We start from the raw sequence: 23,691 nt of genomic DNA on the forward strand, positions 1-23,691 counted from the left end.
GGTGGTAGAAGCTCCATCCTTGGGGGTTTTCAAAATCCAGCTAGACAAAGCTTTGGCTGATCTAGTTGGGACTGGTCCTGCTTTGAGCAGGAGTGACCTCCTGAGGTCCCTTCCAACTCTAACTTTCTATGATTCTAATTGATTCACTTGAAAAATGGGAGGCTGCCCAGGACCCCCAAATGGCTGCTGGTCCACTGCTGATTAGTGCACTAGCAACACTGGACCCCTTTGGGTTCTTTTCATATCTCCAACATCCCTGCTAACAACACCCATGCCTCATAGGTCTTGCCAATTAATATCCAATTGGGCCCATGGCCCCAGTCAGTCTGCTAGCTTGGTTTACTGGGCACCCAACCCCAACCCAGTAGCTCAGTTGGGTGGGCCCTCAGCCCCAATCCAATATCTCCTGAGGCATGCACTTGGCCCCAGTCCACTCTCTCTGTGTGGTGGGCACTCAGCCCCAGTCCAGTTCTCCCTACCCCCCAGCCACTTTTCAGTTCCTACGCCTTTAAAAGCCTTAACCAGCTTCCCTGACTACTTGTCTTTAAGAACCTCTGCCAGTCTTTGGGACCCAAATCAAGAGGCAGCCCCTCCAGGCCTCTGTGCTCTTAAGGGTTTCATCTGACTCTTTCCAGGAGATGTCTCCCCTCAAACCCCTGGGCCCCTAAACCCCTGGTGGACCTTCATCCCCAGTTTACCTTTCTAGGGTTCTGGTTTCCCCAGCACTGACCCTAGATACATTCCTTGCCAGTTTCTAAGAGTGTGCCCACAGGCTCCAGATCTGCCCACAAGGTTACCAAATTCATGTCCTCACAGACACCCAAAACAGAACCCTCTCCACCCCTTCACCTGTTGAGCTCATCTGATCCCAATAATTTCCTGCCATGGCAAGGGAGCGGACTTGAAGATCTTACAGATCCCTTCCAGTCCTTTGATTCCGATTCAGTCCCAACCCTGGTCCTCTGGAATTAACTCCAGACAAAAGGCAACCCCCGCCTCCAGCTATAACAGAAAGTATCAGCCCTCTGGTATCAGCATAACAAAACCAAGCTCCTCACAAGTCCCAGCTCCTTACTTGAAGGTCTCCTGACCTGCTATTTTCATTCAGTCACTCAGTCCTGTTTCCCCTCCCTACAAAGAACCTTCTCCAGTGGCTAGCCACCCCTTGCTGCTCTCAGCCTGATTATACCTCCACAAAGTCCTGCACCTGGGAGTCAGGTGTCTTCCTTGTGCCCTCTGCAGGTGCTCCCCATTAGAGTCATAGGCTAGCCCTGCTGGAGCAGCAATTCCTCTCTCCTCTACTCTGAGCCCAGTCCCAGAGGCTATCACTGCACCCTCAGCACTGCAGCAAGTGCTCTGCCACACCGGCTGCTTGCCTGCCAACTCTGCATGTCTGCAATGAGCAGGTCTTTTGCTGCTCAGCTTCTCCAGTTTCCTGGTAAGCAGTTCTCAGCCTCTGGGATTCCCTGGCTCTGTTACCACCTTGTAGGTAAGAGGGCATTCTTGAGCCCCTGTTACAATCTTGCTTAATGAAAAGAATGAAGCTAAAATTATTAATAACTCTCTCTGATGCAATACCCATTGGAACTGTGAAAATTTCTAGCATCTGGCTGACTGTAATGCTTATAGTCCTACAATTGCAGACTCCTGTCATCATTGATTATTTCTGCAGAATGGTATCTTGGTGTCAAAGCAAAAATTTGAGAGCAGACTTTATAAAATGCCACAGGTTACCCCCAAATATATAATTTTGGATGTCTACAAAATTGACTTAGGACAGGGCTAGCGGTCTATAAATGCCCACTGTGATTATAAAAGGAGGCATATATGATATGCAGTTCATTTGAAATAGAAGCTAGTTTGCTATGGTTTACCTTAAATTGTTGTGCTTGTGCTTTTTAAGGTATGTCAAGTTTCTAGAACAGTGATTCTCAACTGATTGTCATGTAAACACCTACATGATTCACAAGATGAATCCAGAGATTTCAAATAGGAATCCACAGTGTCAAAAGTGTTCTGACCTCTTCTAGCCTCTTTGAGTTCTTTGCAATAGAAGAATCACTCCATTATTTTTCTACATTCAAAAAACCAACAAAAGCTAAGAGCTGGCATTTTCTGATGGTTGCCTTTAGTCTAATGAGCATTGCCTTGAGTCTAAAAATATTTAGAACCACTATTCTAGTGTAGTTCTTCTCTAGAATAGGTACTATAGAGGAGCTATAAATTCTATAGGTTAAACTAGAGCTGTAGTTTCTAAACAGAATTATAGGTTCCAATCAGGTTCAAAATGGGATTAGATAAATTAATGGAGGACAGGTCCATCAATAGATATTAAACAGAACAGTCAGGGAAATATGCTCTGACATCCCTAAATCAATGATGGTGAATGCCATCCCCTGGGTCACTCTTGACATGCCTTATTTATAGACTCTCCCCTCTAAATTATCTACTACTGCCACTATCAGACAAGATACTGGGCTAGATGGCACTTATGTTCTTAATGAAATTATAGTTAATGATAACATTTTTCATGAGTTTTTAAATGCAAACTGTACTGTGCTTGAAAATAAATAGCAAGACCAGATGACCAAAAATAAATAAATAAATAGGATGCTTATGTGCATGTGTCCATGATTATATATTTCACATTGTTCTCCCAATCAGTTAAGAGGAGTTCACATTGGTGCATGGAAGACTGCAGAAGAAAATGATGGCATGAAGTCAGAGTAATCCATTAATTTATATAACTACACAAAAAAATTAGGTGCGTCTACATGTACAGTTAGTGCACTGTAATAAACTGTGATGCAATTTGTGTCAGTCAGCTGCTCCTGGGTGCAGCATCTTAACGTTTGCCTAGGACCACAGCTGTTAAAGCCAGGGCAGAGCAGCCATGAGATGGCAGGAGCCTCATAGTATCAGCCCTGGGCTATAAGTGGTGGCATTGGGCAGCAGAGGTGATGGCTGGGACCTAAAGGTGCTAAAGTATGGGGCTGGGCTGCAGGCAGCCCCTGCACTTCTGCACCCTTCTGCCCCAGCAAGCCTTGGTAATTGTCTACATGAGCATTTTGGTGGAGATGATTATTCCGCCATAAGATAGTACTGTCCCTGACAGTGGAGTTAATTAATCTACTGTTGATTAATCTATTACAGTATGTAGGCAGTGATGTTAATACCAGCGCTTGTGTAGACAGTGATACTTTACTGTGAAGCTAATTAGTCAGCTCCACAATAAAGCACAAATGTAGATGCACACACTGTTTCCTAAACAGCAGTAGGAACACACAGCACATAAGTTTTTGCACACCACTGAGACATACCACCCTGCCTAGATGCAAGAAGCTTTTGTCTCTCCATCTCTGCTTCCTCAGGTCCTACTGCAGCTGGTACTAGCCCCTGTATTATCAAACTAAAAATACCAGTTTGCTTTGGCTACACAACTTGTCAAGGTGCTTGGGTTTTAGCTCTTCTCTTTCACATGCAGCTGATTTTAATACATCAAGAAGTTTGACTGAACTTCCATTAAGCCCAAATGAGAGAATTTAACATGTCCACTACTTTTAATGAGGTATATATTTGTCTTGCCTACAAGACCCCTTACATTGGGCCATTGACACTTTTCAGCATAGGAATATAGCTAAACTCTCAAAGAGCTCTTCAAGAATCCAAATTCTGTAGTTTCATGCCCCAAGGGAAATGCCAATATTTCAATCTTTTTTTTTTTTAATTAGAATAAAAAATGAGCAGGTGAAAAATTCTGAAACATCAAAGTAGTTTGAGTTTCTGCAAACATTTCGTTTTAGGCTGGTTTGGCATGGAATGTGTCATAGGTGCTGTTTATGTTCTAACTCTTCTACAGCCAGCCAGACTACATGTCCTGCAAAGAACCACAGTCAGGTGGCTTCCATAGTGTATTATGGCCATTCAGTCAGAGGGAAACTCAAGCTATCATGGACTATATGGTTCCTTTGTGAGTCAAACCATATAAGAGAATTATCTGAACCACATAGCTCTCAAAAAGAGAGTTGTAAGCATTTTAGTACTATGAAGGTTTCCTATTAAAGTGCTTAACTTGGGTTCATTGGACAAGAATAGGATGCAGGGACCAGGTGGGTGCTACAGCTGTAGCTGTTGCTAGTTCTTATTTAACCATAGCTGCAGCAACAGAGAACTAGAGCTGTCGAGAAGGGAACTGCATATTTAATTTTCTTGCTACAGAATTAAAAACAAAACCACTGTTGTAACCAGCTAGGAAGAGCTATCCTTAAAGAATACTTATTTTTCCTAAAAATGAAATCCTTGTTATTTATGCAGCATTGTTACTCTCAGCTAAACATACACACGCATACAGACCCTCTCAGAAGGGTTAATAACCCATGCCACAGAGGGTATGGCAATAACTCCATTCCAATCATATGCTTTATAGAATTAAAACCTAAGAAATTACACACAACTCAGAAATATAATAGTGCTTGAAGACTCAAGTCAGTTTTCACCTCTAAATTATACCTCTGATAATCACAGACGGCTCACCAATAAGATATAATTGCAGACTTGCAAATGATACAAAAAAAAGGGGGGGGGAGGGGAAATCTGGAATTCAAAGTAGTGTAAAAATAAGTAGCACTCACCATCTGTGGTCCCTGACAACAAGCAGACGATCAACAGAACCAGACAGTAAAAACATAACTGCTTCTGCAGGATTAAACCATCTGTAAAAACAGAGAATTCATTAAATGGCAAGTCTAAAAGGCACTACAAAGAGCACAAAACAAAGTACATTACAATTAAGCTATGTTAATGTAACATTAAGGTTCCAACATAAATCCAGCAAAGCAAGGCAATCCAGCTTTAATAGCAGCAGAAATTCAATATGACATTGCATCTTTATCTTAACTGACCTTACTGTGTGCACTAATGGGTATTCAAAGGTATCAAACAACTTGGTTACTTTACTATGAGATTCTGTTCTAGCAGTCCTTCAGTACTGGGTCACTGCAGGCTGAACTTTGGAAATAAGATTTGACTGCCCTCAAGTCCTGAAGAATTCATACTTCAAAATCTGATAAGGAGGCTTACTAAAAAACCATAACAACTCAGCTCTAATAAACAGATATTTTCTTAGACAAATGAATGTTTGCAATTAGAAGTTGTGGTCAATTCACAGAAGTGATATTTTTAAAAAAGCAGTGGAGAGGCAAACACAGGCCCTTTTTTGTCAACGCTGATCCTCGTACCCACAGTTGACAAGTAGGCAAGTTGGGGAAAGAAAATAAATCTTGAATAAAGACATTAGTTCTTGTGGATGCATGCCCATGCAGTTTGAGAAAGCAAGGCTGGTTTGTTTGAAAAGGATATTGTAGAATGAGAACACAGGAATTCTCCACATGTCCTGCTTTTGAGTTCTCTCTCTATATTTTTTTTTAGGAACCAAACCCTAATCCTCACCCTAGAATAGGCTGCATGCATGTTATTTCTGATACCTTGTGAAAAGTTTGTAAATATATAATGCAGATGCATGGGAACAAATACTTTCATTTTGATTAATTATAGAATCAAATGTTGCAAAATAAACAACACAGTAGGTAGGATGACAGTTAAGCTTTTAGGCTGATTATGGTATCTTAGGGCACTTATACACATGCTTTTCTGTCCCAAGATGCGCCAGAGGTCCACTGCTTCAGAGTAGACTCACTTAATTGAGTCTGCTTGACACACAAGCTAAGGTGAACTGTACTGCGCCATGTGCAGTTGTGTAATTGGCAAAATGTGCATCACCGTGCAGAAAATGGTGGGGGTGAGCTTTTGAACTAAAGCACCTCCAATGTGTTTTAGTTCAAAAGCATGCCACCACCATTTTCTTAGGACTGACATACATTTTGCTGCTTATATAACTGCAAGCGTCGCAGCGCCAGGCACTTTTGAAACTGCCTGGCGCTGCAGTGCTTGCATATATAAAAATGCCCTTTAAGAAAACACTCCCCTCTTCTGAATTTTATGATCCTTTGCGGGTCCAAAAAATTATTTTCTCTAAACTTGTATAGACTTGTATCTTAGTAACATTGAAATTTCAGAGTAATAAGTAGTCTGCTACTTCAGCTTATGCTGCTGATCTAAAGAACTAAAAAGGATTCTCAGTCATGTAAGTGGAAAACAACAAAATCAAGTATATAAGACAGTTTAATTAAGTTTGTATTCATTTGGAATATCTGTTAAAGTGAACGGGATCTTAATTTTGAAATAAGTCAGCACTAATCTCCTTATTTAGTAATTTATTTGAATGTTACTCTTTTCACCTTTGTGACACACCTGAGATGATGCCTATTACTAAAAAGGAGAAGACTTACCCGCACCCAAGCCACAACAGGAAAAGTGGGATGATACAGAAAGCTGGGAGTCCAGGTGCTCCCAATGAAGCCCCACCTGGGCCCTAGCAGGGAAACATGTGGGGGTCAGGCTGGGCAGATTAGCTCCCAGGGGAGGAGTTGGGGGGCAAGAGAGGGAAGGGGGCTGAAAGGAAGCCCCCGGACAGTGTTCTGTCAGCACAACAGGAGTGACGTAGGTTGGTGGAGCAGATCCCTGTGAAGACTGACATCTGGAGCCCCACTGCAACAGAGCGATCGCAGGTACTTACCGGGGGCTGGGAGGCAATAGAGACATCCACACCAGAGAGGGATGCAGCAGCCAGGGTAAGGGAAGACCTGGTGCAGGGCCTCCATCTGCAGAGAGAGAAGCTGGGAGGAGTCAGTTTACAAGACAGCTAGAGTGAGGTTGATTCCCCCCCCACACACACACACACTACAAAGGTGGCCCAAAAAGGCTAAGCGCTTAAAGGGGGTTAAAGGGACCTGGGGGGGGGGGTCCCCACTGAGAGGGACAGGTGAGTGCTGGGACCCTGAAGAAGCAAGGGCCAGTCAGAAATATTGCCGCTGGCTGGAGGGCTGCTTATCGGGGACACAGGAGAGGCCCCGAAGATAACAGCCTGAAGGGGAGAGTTGCAGGAGGAGTGCCAGTCAATTGCAGGCAGCCATGGTTGGATGCTTAAAGGAACCATTGGAGAAGAACCGTGCTGAGACCAAGCCTGGGAGAGGAGGAGGGAGAGTCTGACAGGGGGCATGTGTGCCCAGAATATCACAGGTGTGGTGAGGACAGGGTGTAGGGGTTGGTGAAGCCCTGTGAAGAGACCCATGGTCATGACCCAGATGTGAAGCATGAAGTTCACCTCCTGACTAGTTTTCCTTTAATTTTATTTACTTTTCATCAAGGCATGTCAGGACAGTGAAGAAGGAACCAGAGAGCAACCGCAACATCAAGGGTAGCCGCATGACACCTTACAACCTTGTATTCTCCTTGTAGCAGATTTTTAGAGGTTAGCATGTTCTCCAATGAGCTGTTACAAAACCAATAAGGTTGCATATTTACAACCTCAAAAATCAGGCATCTGTTCATTTTGGTAATTTGCTGAGTCTGTTATTTACATCATATAAATGCTATTTGACCATGTAAGATCCAATAAAAACTGATGCCAGTTTTGCAGAACATTCCTCTAATGCATCTGTCCATGGGTAATTACACACCTTCACCAGGTCATGTACACTGGAAATTACAGTCAAACTTGATTAATCTACCACAGTTTACAAATGACATCTATGAAAGTTTCTAAAAAAGAGAAAAAAAATCTTCAGATGATGTATTAAACTGTATACAGATTAAGGCTAAATTTTAGGTTATCATTCAATTTGACTAACCAAAGATAATATTGAAGTTTTCTTGTTTTGCCTATAAAAGGTTCGGTGATATCTGCAAGTCCCTAAAGCATGCTGCCTCAGTTCTCCCATCTATAAAATGGGGATAACAATACATTTTAATCTCTAAAAGGTATTGTGACATTTAATTAACATTTGTGAGCTCTTTAAGATCTACAGCTGGAAATGCTATAACAAATAAATTATAATCTTTGTTTCTGCTTCTGTCACGTATTCCCAGAGAAGTTCTCCCTAGGACCCCTAGCTTTAATATTTTGTCCTTAAATACTGCATTGAAGTAAACTCAGCCATACCTAAAAGGTCTTCCAGTCCTTGCACCCCTGGGTTTCTGTGCCTGACACCCGCTTCCCAATAAACTACCTTCTGATTTAGCTCCTTACAAGAGACTTTATCTCTTTAAGGGGACAGAAAGAACCAAAGTTGCATGCAATGAATCAGGCAGCGTATCTTAAATAGAACAGCATGTGTTAGTTAACTGTGGTACAGCATGCAGGGTCTTTGCCTAGAAACAGACATCTTCAGTAGAGCACAATCAGCTGTGCTGCAACATTTTCATAGATGTCCCTAGTTGCTGTGCCCCCTGTGTTGAGGAGCAGGAGAATCCCCTGCAAGGGATTTCCTCATGCGCACACACATCTGCAAGTGCAGAGGAGGAATCTCCCACAGGGGAGTCTCATCTCTGTGTTTTCAAGTAGGCTACAGTCCTTGAGTCCTTCAACACTGACTTTCCATCAGCATTGCATCTGCTGCAGCCATCATTTGGGAGCAAGTCTGAGTGACAGAACTGAGTGAGATTCCTTCCTTGCCAATGGTTCTGCTCCAGAAGCTAGAATTTTGACACAGAGTGTCATGAAGCATTCATTAATTCCAGTAAGGAACTTGTTGAGTTGGTTTATGAGTTCAATCTTAATGGCAGAACCAACTCCAGGAAGTTAGTGTCCTCTTTCCTGTTTACCCTTCCAAAAGAAGGTACAGCTACCTCCTTGTTCTTTGAGCTGCCCATCTCCCATTTGCCAGGTCTTGCTCACTGCAGTGTTGTCAGTGTTGAGTCACTTGAGCTCTTGAGCCATGAGTGCAGTGTGGCATTCTGGGTGTTCACTATCAAGACTGACCTGATGTTCCGGGTCCCAAAATTGATTGCGTATCTTCATTGATTTTATCCGCAGCCAGTGAGCCCGCTGGATGTAGTTATCCAGTCAGAAAAAAGGTAGGCAGACCTTTAGAGCATCTTTTGTAGCCCCCTACCCATGTGGAGTGATCAGAGTAGATCCTAAAGAGGGCTGCTCAGTTGCATTCAGAGTTGCAAAATCACATTCCTGCCCCATCCAAGTGCTACACAATCATCTTGTAACTTCTGCCTTCATGCCCTGTTCATGACTACGAGCTTCCAGACCTAAGAGTCTTGTTCCCATGGTCACTAGCTGTTCACTGGAAAATGTGCTAAAGCTGTTTTCATGGAAGACGCCTCCATGTGATTTCTTTTATCATGGAGAAGCTGCTGCACATCAGCTTCCACACGGTTCTTGACAGAGCAGGACCTTGCTCCAATGGCAAGGAGGCCAAGTGGAGCTCTCATTCCGATACAGCCTGCATCCACCTTTGCAGCCATTGAGATTCTAACATCTTCTTCCGCTTGCTCCTTCACTGAGGACTTGTAGACCCATGGCTGAGGGCTGGACAGACTTACTATAGTGGCAACCTGTACTCATCATGCTACAGCACTGTCAGAGGACATACATGACTTTTCAGGAGGAACAGCATCGCCATCTGCTATCCCCACCACATCCTGGTGCTGCTGCCACTGCTTGGTTCACAACTGCTTACTTGTCAGAGTTACTACTTGCTTATTTCACAGCTAACCTTCCCTGAAGGTCATTCTACTATCCACCATCTGTGGATGTACTGGATAGCAGCACAGCTCTGCCACATCTCTCTGTTACACATATACACACATTTGCTTTTAACAAGTCTGATTTTATTGGCTTCAGGCATTTCGTTTCACACATTGCTAGGTATGAAAATAGTTTACAATCAGTGAAATTCAATGCCAGCTTGTGTTCCTTGTATGATTGAAAGTGATTGATGATGAGATGAACAATTTGAAAGTGAATGTGCAGAATGGCAGACTATAGAATTGTCACTGTCATTATCATCATGAAGTTTATTTTTCAGTGAGGCCTACTTCTTGATAGTGACTGATAACAATAAAAGTAGGTCACCACGCAAAGTCAGTTTTCGTGAATCATGGTATTCTTGAATCCGCATGATCCAATTTTAGCTGAGTATATAAGCACATGTAGCAGTCTTCCATGCTCCCATAAACCAGGTAGGAAACATAGGTAGACGAATATCTTCATTGGCTATAATCCAGGTATTTCTCTAAATACATCCAAGGCTAATTGGTGATCATATAAAAGTAAAATATGCTTTTCCAGTCTGCCTTAAGAGACAAGTATACAACCACTTCCGCACATAAAACAAATTTATAATAATCCCAATTTGCCATAATTCAAAGTGGCTTCAGCCTACTTTCCAAATTTCTGTGCACAATTTTAGCTCACATAAAATCATAGATTTATTCATATAAATGAAGTAATGAATGTGACATTATACATACAACATTGCGTGTGTGCAAAAAGGGGTCTGTACAAGATAATTCATTATAAGGGAAAATTTATAACATTAAAGGAATTAACCTCAGAGCACCAAGGTTAGTTATATATTATGATTTCCATTTCATAGAAGAGGAATCTGAAACATGAAGAGATTATGGATACAATATTCAGAATGCCACCACTTGGGGATTTATAATTTGGCTAAGTATAGACAATCAAAAAGTCCAAGACAGAATAGATTCAATCTTTGCAGGTTAGTCTAAACTGCGTAGATTGAACTGATAAGCAAGTAAATGGACATTCACTTCTGATTCTGGAAATGCAGCCACATGCCTTCAGCACTTCATAAGCAACACAACACCCTATCCACCCAGGTACAAGGTTCCCCACAATTTATGGACTAAACTAGACAGGATTCATGCTGGAGCTGGATGCTTTAGTGCCACACTGAATAAGATTGGCTTAAAGGACAAGCTACTATGTGAATGTAGTGAAAAACCACAGACACCTGACCACTTCCTCACATGTGCAGCACACCTGCATACCCAGGATGAGGACCTGGCAAATGTCAACAATAAAGAAGTTCTGTGGCTCCTCCACATTAATGATGTAGAGAGGGGGGTAATGAAGAATATGAGAGAAGAAGTCACATGATTTGCAGTGGCCCAAGCAGGAAGCTGGGGAGTGCTAGACCATGCTTCCTTGCTCAGCTGGAGCAGACAGCTTGGGCCAAGGCTAGGCAACTCACCCTACAAGGTGGGGAAGGTTGGGGGAGGGGGTATTGTGAGTGAGATGCAAAGCATCCTGGGATTCTGGGAGACTGTGAGTCAACTTTAATGTAGAGGGGATCTGGGACAGAAGTTCAATAAACCAATTTAACCTAAATCAGTTAAGTCTGATACTACATACATCCAGGTTTATCTTAAACTGGTTTCAGCCATTTTGAACACAGTTTATGTGCACTGAGCTTTTGTTGTGTTCAGATTTGAACTGGTTTCCAATCACTTAGACTGGTTTATATGTAATTTATGTCCCTAGCCTTTGAGACTGAAAGTGTTCATTTTGTACAATTTCAAATTAAATCAATGAATGCACCTTTAAAAAAATAAGGATTTAGTAGTTGCAGTTTGGGCTCTTGAGCATTTAGGCACTCAAAACAAATGGATAAGCACAGCCATGGTGTATGTGGCACTGCAAACACGTCTGCAGCACCACATATAGCTCAGTCAGGTGTTCTCCATGCTGCAAAGGTGCACTGCCCATATGTGCACTGCTTAGTTTTTTTTTTCTCCATGGGGATACCCAGGGGTCAAAAATACCCACAGAAAAAAAAGCCAGAGCAGCACACTCATGGGCAGCGTGTGCTGCTGAAGAGTGGAGCCGGGCTGCCTGGAGCTGCGCTGCAGCTGCTAGCCAGGCTCTGCCAGCCAGGTTCTACTGCAGCCCCAGGACAACCCAGGGACCCAGATAAGGCTGCTCAGCTGCATCTACTGCCCCCAGGGTAACTTGCTGTGTGCTAAATTGTGCATGGCACAGGCATTCCCCAGGGATGAGTAGCTGTGGCACAAGGTGCATCACTTCTTCTTGTCCCCAGGGAACTAAACATCCACACTCATCTGGACACGGCCAAGGAAGTCATATCAGAACTTGCTTTAGCATCCAGACTTCTTGATTCCTAGTTGCATGCCTTACTAAGAAGGCTGACTTGTAGAGATCACTATTGAAAATTTGGTATGATATTCATGAAGTCAAGCTTTTGGCAAGACAGGCACCTGCTTCAAGTGTTATCTGCTACTCTGAAGCCAGTTGCTTTGTTTTTCTATGATTTGCAACTATATTAGGCCAGATTCTTCACCGTACCATTAACTTTAATGGATCCACAACTGGGACAATTGGATCTGTTATAGTTCGTTTACTCATTGATAGGTGGAGATTATATTCAAGCTCAAAAACAGCATATAAAGAGCGCACAATGCAGTATAGGGAAATTCTGCCACTATCAGAGTTAATCTTAGTCAAATATAATAAAATAAAAAGTGCTCCTTAAAAAAGTTTGGCTGATGTTACATGTCAAAATTCTGATACTTCAAGGTAAGTCTATCATGCTAAAAAGAGGATGTGCTAGAGACAACCTTCATGGTTGGTGCATTTTTGGAATAACATTTTATAGTAGCTTAGTACAACAAAAATAAATCCTCAGGAATTACACCAAGAACCACAGCCTAAATTCAAGATGCTCAACCCCGTAATAGCCTGCTTTAAAAGTGCTCCATGAAGTGTTTCACAACGCTTCCGAGCCAACGCCACAGTAACTCAAACTTGCAATGAACATTGACCTTAAAAGATGATGCAGCACTTGCTGATTCAAGACAGAATAATCCCACTCTACCAGGTTCAATCAGATTTTGCATCAAAGTGTCCAGCATTGTCATTGACAAACTTGTCACTGAATAATAACCTTGCCAGGAAGTTTATTCAAGTCCAGTTACTTTGAATTTCAAACAGATCTCAGTTGCTTAATAAATATCAACAGCATGCAACTACTTTGGTTGCCAATCCACTGTCCAAATACACAAGAGCCTTGCAGCCAGAATTAACTCATGAAATCAGTTTAGTTTCATGACTCTTGTCACAGATTATAAAGAAATATCTTTTTCTGTATTAGCACTAATAATAGTGCTTAATCATAGGGGAGAGAAGAAAATAGGTAGGTGAAAATGCATTGCTTCAGAAGCAGTTTTTCCTAGACACTGCCATAGATTCTGCAGTTTCAGAAAGCTGTGAACACCTGGGAAACATTTTTTACTTTAAAAAGCAGCCTACAGTTGCTTTCTAAAAACACCGTCAAATTAAACCTATACTTACAATTATCTCATTCTCTATCAAACTAGGAACATGGGGCCTCAGTCACAAGTAATCAGCCACTCTGTTCATTCTGTTCTGTGTAGCATTAAATATGCAAACTCAGAACAAAATATATGGTACAAGTTACCACCTTCCAGGTGGACTGAACCCAAACTAGTGAAGCTAAAGCTTCTGTTTATCTCTAAATTTTTTTTTTGCTTTCAACTTTAGTGTTCGTGTCAATAAAACCTCACCCCCACAAAGCTAAACTAAGAGATCATTATTCTTTATGTCATTATTCTTTGCTATAGGAAGGGAAAGACACTTCATGTCCCAATCCTACCGAGAGGAAAGGAAGCTTAGGGTCAGGTTTGATCACCCCTCCCCCGCTGTCCCTCTTAAATAGGATTCAGGCTGACAGAGCATTTTCTGCCTCAGAGAAATGCTTTATACACTCTGTGTCAAGCTTTTCCTAGGTTAGTTATGCAATTTTTTTGCCACTTTTTCTGGTCTCTGATTTTATATATATATATATATATATATATATATATATATATATATATATGGTGTGTTGTTGCCCTCTGATTGATCACGAGTCATTTGTGACTTGATGTCATGATTTCATAGGCCAATTAGCAAACAGCACCACAGGAAACTCCTCAAACTTGTTGCAGAATCAAAGGAAATTAAGTATGTTGTGAGAAAGCTAAGAAATGTTTAAAAATATCTGGCTACCAGAGAAAAGGGTCTGTAAACTAGTTAATCTAGTCAACACACAGACAGGTACCATCACAAAACGCTAGCTTGGCAAAGATCCTAATCTCTTCTGTCCTGGGCCCCAGAGAAGCTTAACTTGCCATTGATTACAGTGTTATATTAGGATCTATTCCTGAGTGAAGATATCCCAGTTTCATAGAGCTCATATCTTCTCATCATCAAGTCAAGAAAGGTGGGATGAAGTGCTCCTTTTACTGCATGGAATGAAGGAGATTTCATTTTCAGAAACTCACTGATGGTCAAGGCAGTAAATTTAGGTAAGTACTAATCTGGGGGTGTTTGTCAAATAGACTTAGATTGAGGCCCCATTTTATCAATGGACAAGAAAACTTGACAAAATGTACTTCTAGGCTAATAGCGATCTCCCTGCTTGCCTGTCCTCTGCCTCCCTCTAAAGGCTGCTACTTGTTGAATACAGAATTTCTAAACTACTGCAAGCTACATGTTAGAAAGGGGGGGAAGAAAAAACCCTTTTGTCCTGGACTGTCTTTCCATGATGTTTCCATATAAAAATCCTCTGTACAGTCTATAGTCACTTAATACAGAGCTGGATTTTGCCTCTCTCTTTAACTTTTTTTTTTAATGCCATTGAATTTGATGAATTTTTATGAGGAACAGATAGCACAAGCTAAAGTCAGGAATAATGAGAGAGGCACTGTGCAAACTTCCTTGCACAGCTCAACCAACTCTTATCAGTCCTGACCTACTTGCCAGCTTAAAAGATAAAACCCCCACAATAAAAATGCTTATTGTAACAACTGGGGTGTTTTGAACTGACCCCATATAAGCCAATTTGCTTGCTGCATGCACCTAGAATAGATCCAAACACTAAAAAACCTGTGTCTCTAACCCTAGCCAAGGAGCTGGTTTTTTTAAAGAGCATTTTAATGACAAGTAAAGAGCATCACATAAATAAATGCTGGACCTCAGGAGATCTGATTCAATTCAAGTTTAAATCAATAGTGTTAGGGTTTTTAACTACTTTTAAGGATCTGGGCCCAAGTAATTCTGTTTTGCAGTTGGCGATACAAAACCATGAAGAAATTCTGTGACCTTGTGATGAGGAGACTCCCCCAGGAGTGGCAAGACCAGGGTTCCAGTCCCTGCTTCAGTAAACATTTACACACAGTGTACAGAGTGGATCAGCTTCAACAAGACTGGGTGCATCAAAATGAACAATTAAGGCTCATGAATAAACTCCAGAGCTCCTGAGAAGCTTTCGGCTGCACCATGTACATGTGTGCCTTTACTGCAGCACACTGAGCCAGCTGGAGTAGCTCTAGCTGAAAAGCAGTGCAGGGTGTCAGCCTGCTAGCCTGTGGCTGCTCCTCCTTGCTCAGTGTGCTGCAGAGAGGCTGGCTGGGGTACAAGGGTACTTCAGTGTGAGCCTAGCCAGCAGGCAGCCCCTGCACTGAAGCACCCTTATGCCCCAGCCAGCGAGGGCAGTGTCTACACATGCACTGCGGCAGAGTTTTTTACTTCATCGCAGGGTAGTACTTGTATTTACAAGTACCATCTGACTGCAGAGTGTCATGGCACCTTGCAGTATGGCCACAGCCCACACCTACCTGACATCTTACCCACATACGCTATTGGGGCATTGTAAAGCACTGCCACCCCCACTGTCTGTTACTCCTCTGTCATCCATCACACCTTGATGGTCTTTAACTTTCTGGAGTTGAATGGGTAGGATAGCGGCGATCCTAGCAGGTCCTTTCTGAGGGATTTCTTCATGGGGCTCCACCTTCTCTCACACCCCATCCTTACCATGTCCTGGATGATATCCATCAGTGTCTGGATCTTGTATCACCCTGCTGTCACAGGCAGGTAAGCACTAGCTTGTCAAATGACTGTCTGAACCCATTTATTTGGTCTCACTAAGATCAGTTTTTTTTAACATCAGTCCTTCCTGGGTTCATTGATTCATCAACTAAAGTCAGCCCACCTAAAGTCCATAAGGCATATGGCCTTAAATCAATTCCTTGCAGGCTCCTGGGATACTCAGTCTGGGTCAACCCTTTAAGGACCCTATCAAATACTCAAGTGAAAAAAAAAGAAATGAACTTAAAGCATTCCCTATTCCTGAGTTAATTGGCTCTTCTAAGTCTCTTAAAGATCCAAAATCAAATAGTTAGATAGTAAATCAAAGTAAATGAAATCCATGCCTCCCAGGCTCCAGAGTCAATCAACAATCAACTCATCAAAACCACATGAAAAGCCCTTCCTCTGCGTTCCTACCCTGCCCTGGGCTCCTCTGAGCTGCTGAGCACCTTCCAAGAGGGGAACTCTCCTATTGGCTGTTTTCCCTAGCACTGTGGAAGGGGAACATTGTCCGAAAACCACCTCAGAAGGAACAAAAAAAGAAAGCAACAAGTCAGTGTCCCTAAACTCACAAACCAGCTCTCATTGACTGCCACTTTAATCTTCATCTGGCTGTCCTCTGGTGATTCTTTGTCTCAGCGCAACCTAAGGCTCACCAGTGATCCACTGACCACTCAAACCAGTGGATCTGCTGCCTTTACCAGCTGCTGGCCATAGGATGCTGCCAGCAGAGGAGCCCTCCAGTGTTGCCTTAGTACACTGGACACAGTTCCTCTCTGGCTGCCCCTCTCTAAGACTGGAAATACCCTCCCAGATCTTCTGCCCTCTTATCTGCAGGGAGCACACAGTTTGGAGATGTGGCAATGTGTTCCCTGCTCCAGATGGGCCTTCTGCCATACCTCAGGTGAGTGTTCTCTGTGTGGGTCTTTCAGGGATTGCTTCTTGCCCCTATTCTGACCTCAAACAGAGTAAATTAGCTTACTCCAACCTAATAGGGGTGTATGTGTAGATATGCAATGTTTACTATACGGCTAATTAGTCAACTGCACAGTAAAAGACCCATGTAGACTCTCCCACTGAGAAGGTGCCACTTGAGAATGCCCTGTAGCCCAGAAGAGGCAGGAATCTCAGGTTCGTGTTCCACCTCCAAATCGGGGAATTGAGTCTGGGTCCCCCTTACTCTCAGGGTGTCTTTACACTTGCTCCAGGTTGAGGGGGTGGAGGGGGGGACTTTAATTAGAGCAGCTGTCAGATCCCTCTCTAATTAAAGCACTCACAGCATCTCATGTATTCAGCATCCTGCTCTTCAAAATGGTAGTGGGGGTGTTTTAACTAAAGCTTGTTCAAGCTTTAATTAAAGTGCTTCTGCCACCATTTTGAAGTGCAGTGATGACGAGTACATGCGACACTGTGTGTCAAGTCTGCTCAAATGCAGTGTTATTTAGCACATGAAGCAGGCATTGGGCATGTGTATAGGTGCCCATAGGGAATGCTCAAATCACTATACCACTGGATATGCTACCACTGTAGCATATCAACAACTCCTGTTGGCTCCCTTTTGTGAAGGTTAAGTATGTTCTGAAAATAACTACTTGAATCACACTTTGCAAGTGAGGGAAAGCCTTATTTATGGACCCAAATTGAGCTTAGTCATAAACTATTTGTTATCGCCAGAACTTAAGAATCTTTCACGGGGCAAAGGCAGAAATGTAGGCAACTGGAGTACATCACGGGTATAAATACTTCCAGGGTTAATCAGCAGATGAGAAGGTATTTGGAGTATCTAAGTAGCATCTAGGAGTGGCATTTTGCACTTAGCTCTCTGTGAATTTAGCCCTTGGGGCCAAATATGGATTGTTCTTATAGGTACTTAAACAGGATTTGCATGGAATTTAAATCAATTCAACTATAGTACTATAAAACCACTTCAATTTCTCCTTTTTTGGCCTGGAAAGTCTGGTACATGACTAGTCCTCAGATTCTGAGCATTCTTAGCCCTTGCTGCCAGATCATTTCTACCTTTTATCAAGGACTGTCTAATGTAAAATGGAGAAGTAGCCATGGGAGGAGAAGCTGGAAGCCAGAAATCCCTTCTCCTTGAGTATTGTTCTCCCATGCCAACATGTTCCAGGAATCATGCTACCTGTTGCATCTCTTTCTGGCCCCATTGCATTCTTGCCCATGTGAAGCTAGAGGAGTAGAGAGTGTTGCATTCAATGTGTGTTGTATACACTGGTGATTAGGGAAGGCTCCTGGGGAAGTGAGAGATCTGTATTTGAACGTCTGCAGGCTAAAAAGAGACAAAAATCCTAATATCCCACTTCCAGGACAAATGCTTCAACCACTCAGTATTGTAAAGTAGGGTAAGAACCCATGCCTACCATAGTTGTTGTGATTTATACCAAACTAAACATTATTACTGATTTGATTATGTAGACTAGCTAACATTTCCTGTTGGCTAACTCTGGCAAGTAGATGAGTACCTGTGCACTGTGGATGATGCTTTGGGGGTGCCTAACTCTCTCAGTGAACTCTAAGGAAAGTTTAAGCATATAGCCATCTCAGCTAGGTTTACCCTTATGGAGGAAGTGTATAATTTTTAAGCACTGCAACACAGAAAAGAAGGTCAATATGGATGTGGCTGTAAACAATTTGCCCAAAGTTACCCAAGAACTCCATGGTTAAGCCAGGAGTTGAATTAAGGGACTCAAGCCCGAGGGTCCCATTCTTAGCCAAATAGCCTGTTGTTTATATGGCCATATATGTAAAAAGGAATCCTAATCCCACTGAAGTTCATGAATCTTTTGCTATTGGCTAGTAAGGCTCAGATTTCACTACAGGACAGACTGTAACTTACCTTTGAACTCCATGAGGAAGAGGCAAGGATCCACTGGCTAACCACTTGACAACACCATGGAGAAATATGCTCCATCCATCATTGCCTGGTCCACTTAAGCCAAACCATGTAATGAGGCAGTCAAGATGCTCTAGGAATGCTGTTCTCAGTACTTGGTCTCCAGTGTCCATTTAGACACACTCAAAATGCAGTCACGATCAGTAGATGGTTTGGTTGGTTGCTCTAACTTGTATTAAATTAATTTTTTTAATGTAGAAATTAGTGTACATAGAAGATCATACTACCTACAGTAGCTATTATTCATCTCCTTTCCTTGATGTTTGGCTATATGGCTTCCCCCTTTTTTCCTTTGTGGTCAGTAAGCCATAAGGTGTTTTTGTACAATGGACAGTGGTATGTAAACATTCTGGAAAAGATCATCCAGAGGTTCAACTTTGCTCTGTCTAATCCTTTTTCCTTTTCCCCTGTTGCATGAGTTCAATGTGATTTTTAACCCTTCTATACTAAGCAGGGAACAAAAATATAAGAAGACCATTAATATTGCTGAACTAGACTATTACAGGCTATTATGTTAGGAGGAGTGGGTGCAGTAATCTTGTATTACCTGTACTCCCAGAAATGTACATCTGTTTTAGGAATGACAGACAAAGGAGGAAAAAAAAAATCAAAGTCCATTTCCATTAATGCTTGGGCACTGCCTTTCTAGATGACCCTGTATTTGGGGGAAGTGTGAAGAAACAGGTACTTGGGCTGTCTTTTAGCGGGAAAAAAATCCTCCCATTGTAATACTACCTATCAAGAGTATCTCTTGTCCTCTAGAGCTTTTTCTCAGAACATCTTAAAACACCAATTACTCTTAAAGAAGGAACTCCTTAGACTCCATTACCTTGATTTCCCAGTGGTCAATTACAAAACTAAAATGGGAGTATCTAGTGATCTATTAGAAAGAAAGAGACAAAAGGTAAATGTATCAAAATTCAAAAGGAAAAGGAATCTATCAACAAAAGAATGGGGATTATAAAATTGATCTTGAATTAACTGGTGTATTAAGAAAATACTTTCTATCCACGAAGTTCAAGTTTTCGCTGACCTTATGTGTATAGTGTAGATTAAATAATTTCACAGTTACATTCTAGTCATATACAACCTACAAATCCAATCATCAATCTGTGGGGAGTTGCCTTTGACAGAAATAAATGAGTTCTTTCCTGTTTCAAACTGGAGCTGAAACACAACCTTGCTGTTACACGCCTCCTCCTCCCCAAATATGTGACATTGCTCTATTATCCTCCTTCAGATACAAATAGAGTGTACATTTCTTGAATGCAGAAGACACCAGGAAAATAAAGTGTGGAGAATGGCATAAGAAAGAAGGATGAATCCTCTTCTTCTTCCCTCCCCCCACAAAAGTTCATTACTTTCCACTTTTTCAAATGCTATTTTTATTTTGTACATTTTATCCCAGTTTTTTACATTTTATTCCAGTTGTCCCATTTTACCAGGTGGAGTAAGGGAGCATGGGGTTGTTATGTTGTGGCCAGTCCACACAATTCACGGAAAAGACATTTAAGTAGCTTGATTATATTTTACAGGCTATAGTTAGCTTGCTCCCTGTCTTCTCACAACTGTCTGCCAACTTTCTACTGTTTCCCATTTCTGTTCATTCAGCCATTAAAAACCAAATTTATTCCTGGACTCTGGTTTCCCATAAGGAACCACATCTTCCAATACCAACTCAGCTGGGACATTACTTTTACAGAGGTATTAGTCAGTCTTCTCTTATATTAGATCCGATAAAACATGCTCAGAGTAATTGCTTTAATCTTTCATTTTGGATCATGGACTAAGTGCTCAGGATAAAAGATAGGTTTCAAATTACACTTATTCATTCAATTGTGTAACCTCTTCCAAGCTTCCATATGTCACTGCAGCTTATTTGAAGCAAGGCACAAAATATAGGTAAAATTAAAATTCTTGGGATGTTTTGGAATATGGATGGAGGAAAGCAGGTTTTCACTACCTGTATATAGAATTGTTCCTGGGGTGCTGATAGAGGTAAGGAAAGAACTTTTTAGATTGGCTCTTCAAATTAGCTCTTCAAATTAACTTTCTGCAGAACTCCATCTCAGCACTTTTGAAGATAATTGCTGCTATAAAACTACATTAGCTGTAAACTTTAAATAAATTTGAAATTTGTAATGTTATTCAAGGCCAGAATAAAAAAAAATGTAAATATAACTTTATAGTTTCTGAGAAGAAAACCTGAGAAATTTGGTCTTAGATTTTGTAAGTGTAACATTACTGAGGTGAAAGGCATTGCATCAAAGCTGAATGTAGCCAATTTTAAAACTACTGACCGTAATGCTGGAGGGGCTGAACTTTTCCTTCTATCTGCCTGGGATTTTCTTTTTATATGTATTTTTCTGTCACATTGTTCACAATAGCAATGTGTGCCACATAGAGAGGATAGGTAGACATTCAGAAATTTACTATTCAGAATATAAAAGAAATTATCCTTCTATATAGTGAAAAAGCTTCCATATTGTACCTTACCAGAATTCTTGTATTGTACCCTAGTCTGCTTTCAGTGAATGGAAAAAAAAAACCCTTATTAGTCTTAAAAGAAGTTATATATTGGCCTAAAATTGTCCCCTATTTTTTCTATTTACACTGCAATTTGCAAGAATCCCGTATCTTATATATACTACATTCTATTTCAGTGCTTATACCATGCATTCAGCTGCCATGGTGATGTGTACTACATAAAGACACAGCTAGCTAGCTTAATATGTTCAGTGTAATTATGTGCATCGATTTCTTCCTCATTTTAAGTAACTCTTTTCTGTTATCTTTCCTAATGTTAATACTAGTGTCATCCATTAAAAAAAAAAAAAAAGAAAAGAAAAATCAGGAGTTATACTGCATAACTGATTGAGCAACCATGTACTAATGCATTGTCCCTCTCCCCTTGTTCTTCCCTCCCCGGAAACCCATCTTATCACCACTGCAGGGCCTGCTGGCTACGCACAACACAGCTGGGACCCCAGTCTCCACACTGCCTAGTACCGAGCAGAAGCGCAGCTTGTGGACTCTGGGTGGGGGAAGGGTCCAGACAGAGGATTTACCATAGCTAGATTGCTGTCTCCATGTGAGCGCCCAGGTAAGCAGTGGAAGGGTCCCAGGTGCCTGTTCTTGTACTTCATTGTATCAGCAAAAGTTGCAACTTTGCACAAAGGCTCTGTCTCTCCCCTAGCTAAGTGCAGACACCACTTGTTTGAGGGAAGACAGCACCGGAAGGACATGATGCCACACCCCAAGGCCAGGGAGCTGCAGAGTGCATGAGGCATGTCTGCAGGAGGCATCAAAGCAGCAAGGAGACACTGCAGGCCCTGCTTGTCACCTCCAAGCTCCAAGTGAACACAGCTGACTCCTGGAAGCAAGAGCTGTGGGACCAGCAGGAGGAGAGACTCCAGATGTGAAGGGGAAAATTGGTCAGGCTTGTGGATGCCTACACCTGAGCTGCTGAGGCACAAAAATAGCGGGTTATGATATCTACCTGCTCTTCTGAGGAAACAACCCATGCGTCTGCACAGCTAACAGAGACCAAGCTCCAGGAGACAGAATACTTGGACGGGGTCCTAGACCACTTTATATCCACCCACAACAACCTGACTGGCACCAGCACTGCCTCCTGTGGAGAGCCCACAACCCTCCCAACCTCTCCTCCAAGGACTCTTTAATGGGGTGACAGGAATGGCAGTCCCATAGGAAGGACTCCTGGATGCTAGCTCAGGGGGAGAACACCCCACCACCACACCCTGACTGGGAGCTACTGGAGTTGAGGGCCTACTGGCATGAGGGAGCCTGCAACCTGTAGTCTGGGGAAGCAGAAAGGCTACCAGCAGGGCCCACTCCAGTAGGCAGTGATGGATGAGGGTAGAAGGGCTGGGGTGCCTGGACTGTAAGGGACACTGGCCCCTTTGCAGAAGCAATCTGCTTCCCCCAGCTCTGGTGGTTTCCTTTCATATGCAGGCCCCCAAGTGGTTCCAGGACAGTCCCAATGGGACACAGGTACACTCAGAACCAGGGGACTAGCTCAAACTAGCTCACCAGACCATGTTGTTCCTAGAACTGTGTCTGGCAAGAGAGCCCACTGGCCTCAGCACATCCCCGCACCAGCTCAGGGTCCCAAGGGGTAGAACTCTTCCGCTCTCTAAGGCACCCCTCCCGGGCTGGATGTTACTGCTAGAGAAGCAGCATAACCTTTGTGAGGATAGGCAGGCCCTGTGATTGTTCCTGCTAGATAACACAAGTCCCAGGCATGGCTGAGGGCCGTGGGGCTAGGGTTCCTGAAGGGGGAGACTGGGCCCTTGGGGGTGGGGGATGAGGGGCTGGAGGTCATATGAGGGAGAGCCAGGAGTCCACAGCCCTCGCTTTGGTGGTATCTTCTAACCCCTGACCCAGCAGCTGCCTCCCACTCCTGCCCCACAGCTCTCTTAAAGTGGGTCCAGGTTCACCCACCTGCCCAGGTCATACATGGAGAAGTCCCTAGTCTTCACTCCCAAGTCTGGAAATTAGTGTGCCAGGTCAAAAGTTCCCTATCCCATGCCTCTTCTCCAAGGTTTTGTGTTGGTTGCATTCAACCCTGCAGCATTCTCCCTGATCCCAACCCCTCCCCTGTCCTAACCACTCCTTCCAGGTTATTTTGACCCTTTCACAAACCTCTCCCATCCCCTCCATAAGTTTGATAATTTGTGTCAACAGGAAGAGGAACCAAGCTGAGATACTGACAATGTTTGATGGATTGTCTTTTATTAAAAATGAGAAAAGTTTGTCAACTGAAACCTTATAAACTGAGGCACATGTCTCCCTCATGCTGCCTTCCCCTACATCCCAGTTTGTGCCCCTGGTGGGAGTGGGGAAGGGAAACAGTGTCCAGGTAGCATGGGTTGTGGGAAGCACTGCCTAGGAAGCAGGGCCAATGGAGCCCAGGGCAGGAGATCCATATGGT

The 23,691-nt window shown here is 42.7% G+C and overlaps 1 long non-coding RNA gene across 3 annotated transcripts; it reads left to right on the top strand.

Annotated features, from left to right (window-relative positions):
* The first annotated feature begins 1,267 nt into the window (after positions 1-1,267).
* Positions 1,268-23,691, top strand: LOC109284125 (uncharacterized). Of its 3 annotated transcripts, none has more exons than XR_002091461.2 (3): positions 1,268-1,489; positions 21,691-21,840; positions 21,934-23,691. It is a non-coding gene; the product is annotated as an uncharacterized LOC109284125 (long non-coding RNA). The 3 variants fall into 3 exon arrangements; XR_009461552.1 differs by having other exon boundaries at positions 1,268-1,438; XR_009461553.1 differs by lacking the exon at positions 1,268-1,489 and adding an exon at positions 7,247-7,369.

The sequence above is a fragment of the Alligator mississippiensis genome, chromosome 4, assembly GCF_030867095.1.
Source record: "Alligator mississippiensis isolate rAllMis1 chromosome 4, rAllMis1, whole genome shotgun sequence".
Lineage (NCBI taxonomy): Eukaryota > Metazoa > Chordata > Crocodylia > Alligatoridae > Alligator > Alligator mississippiensis.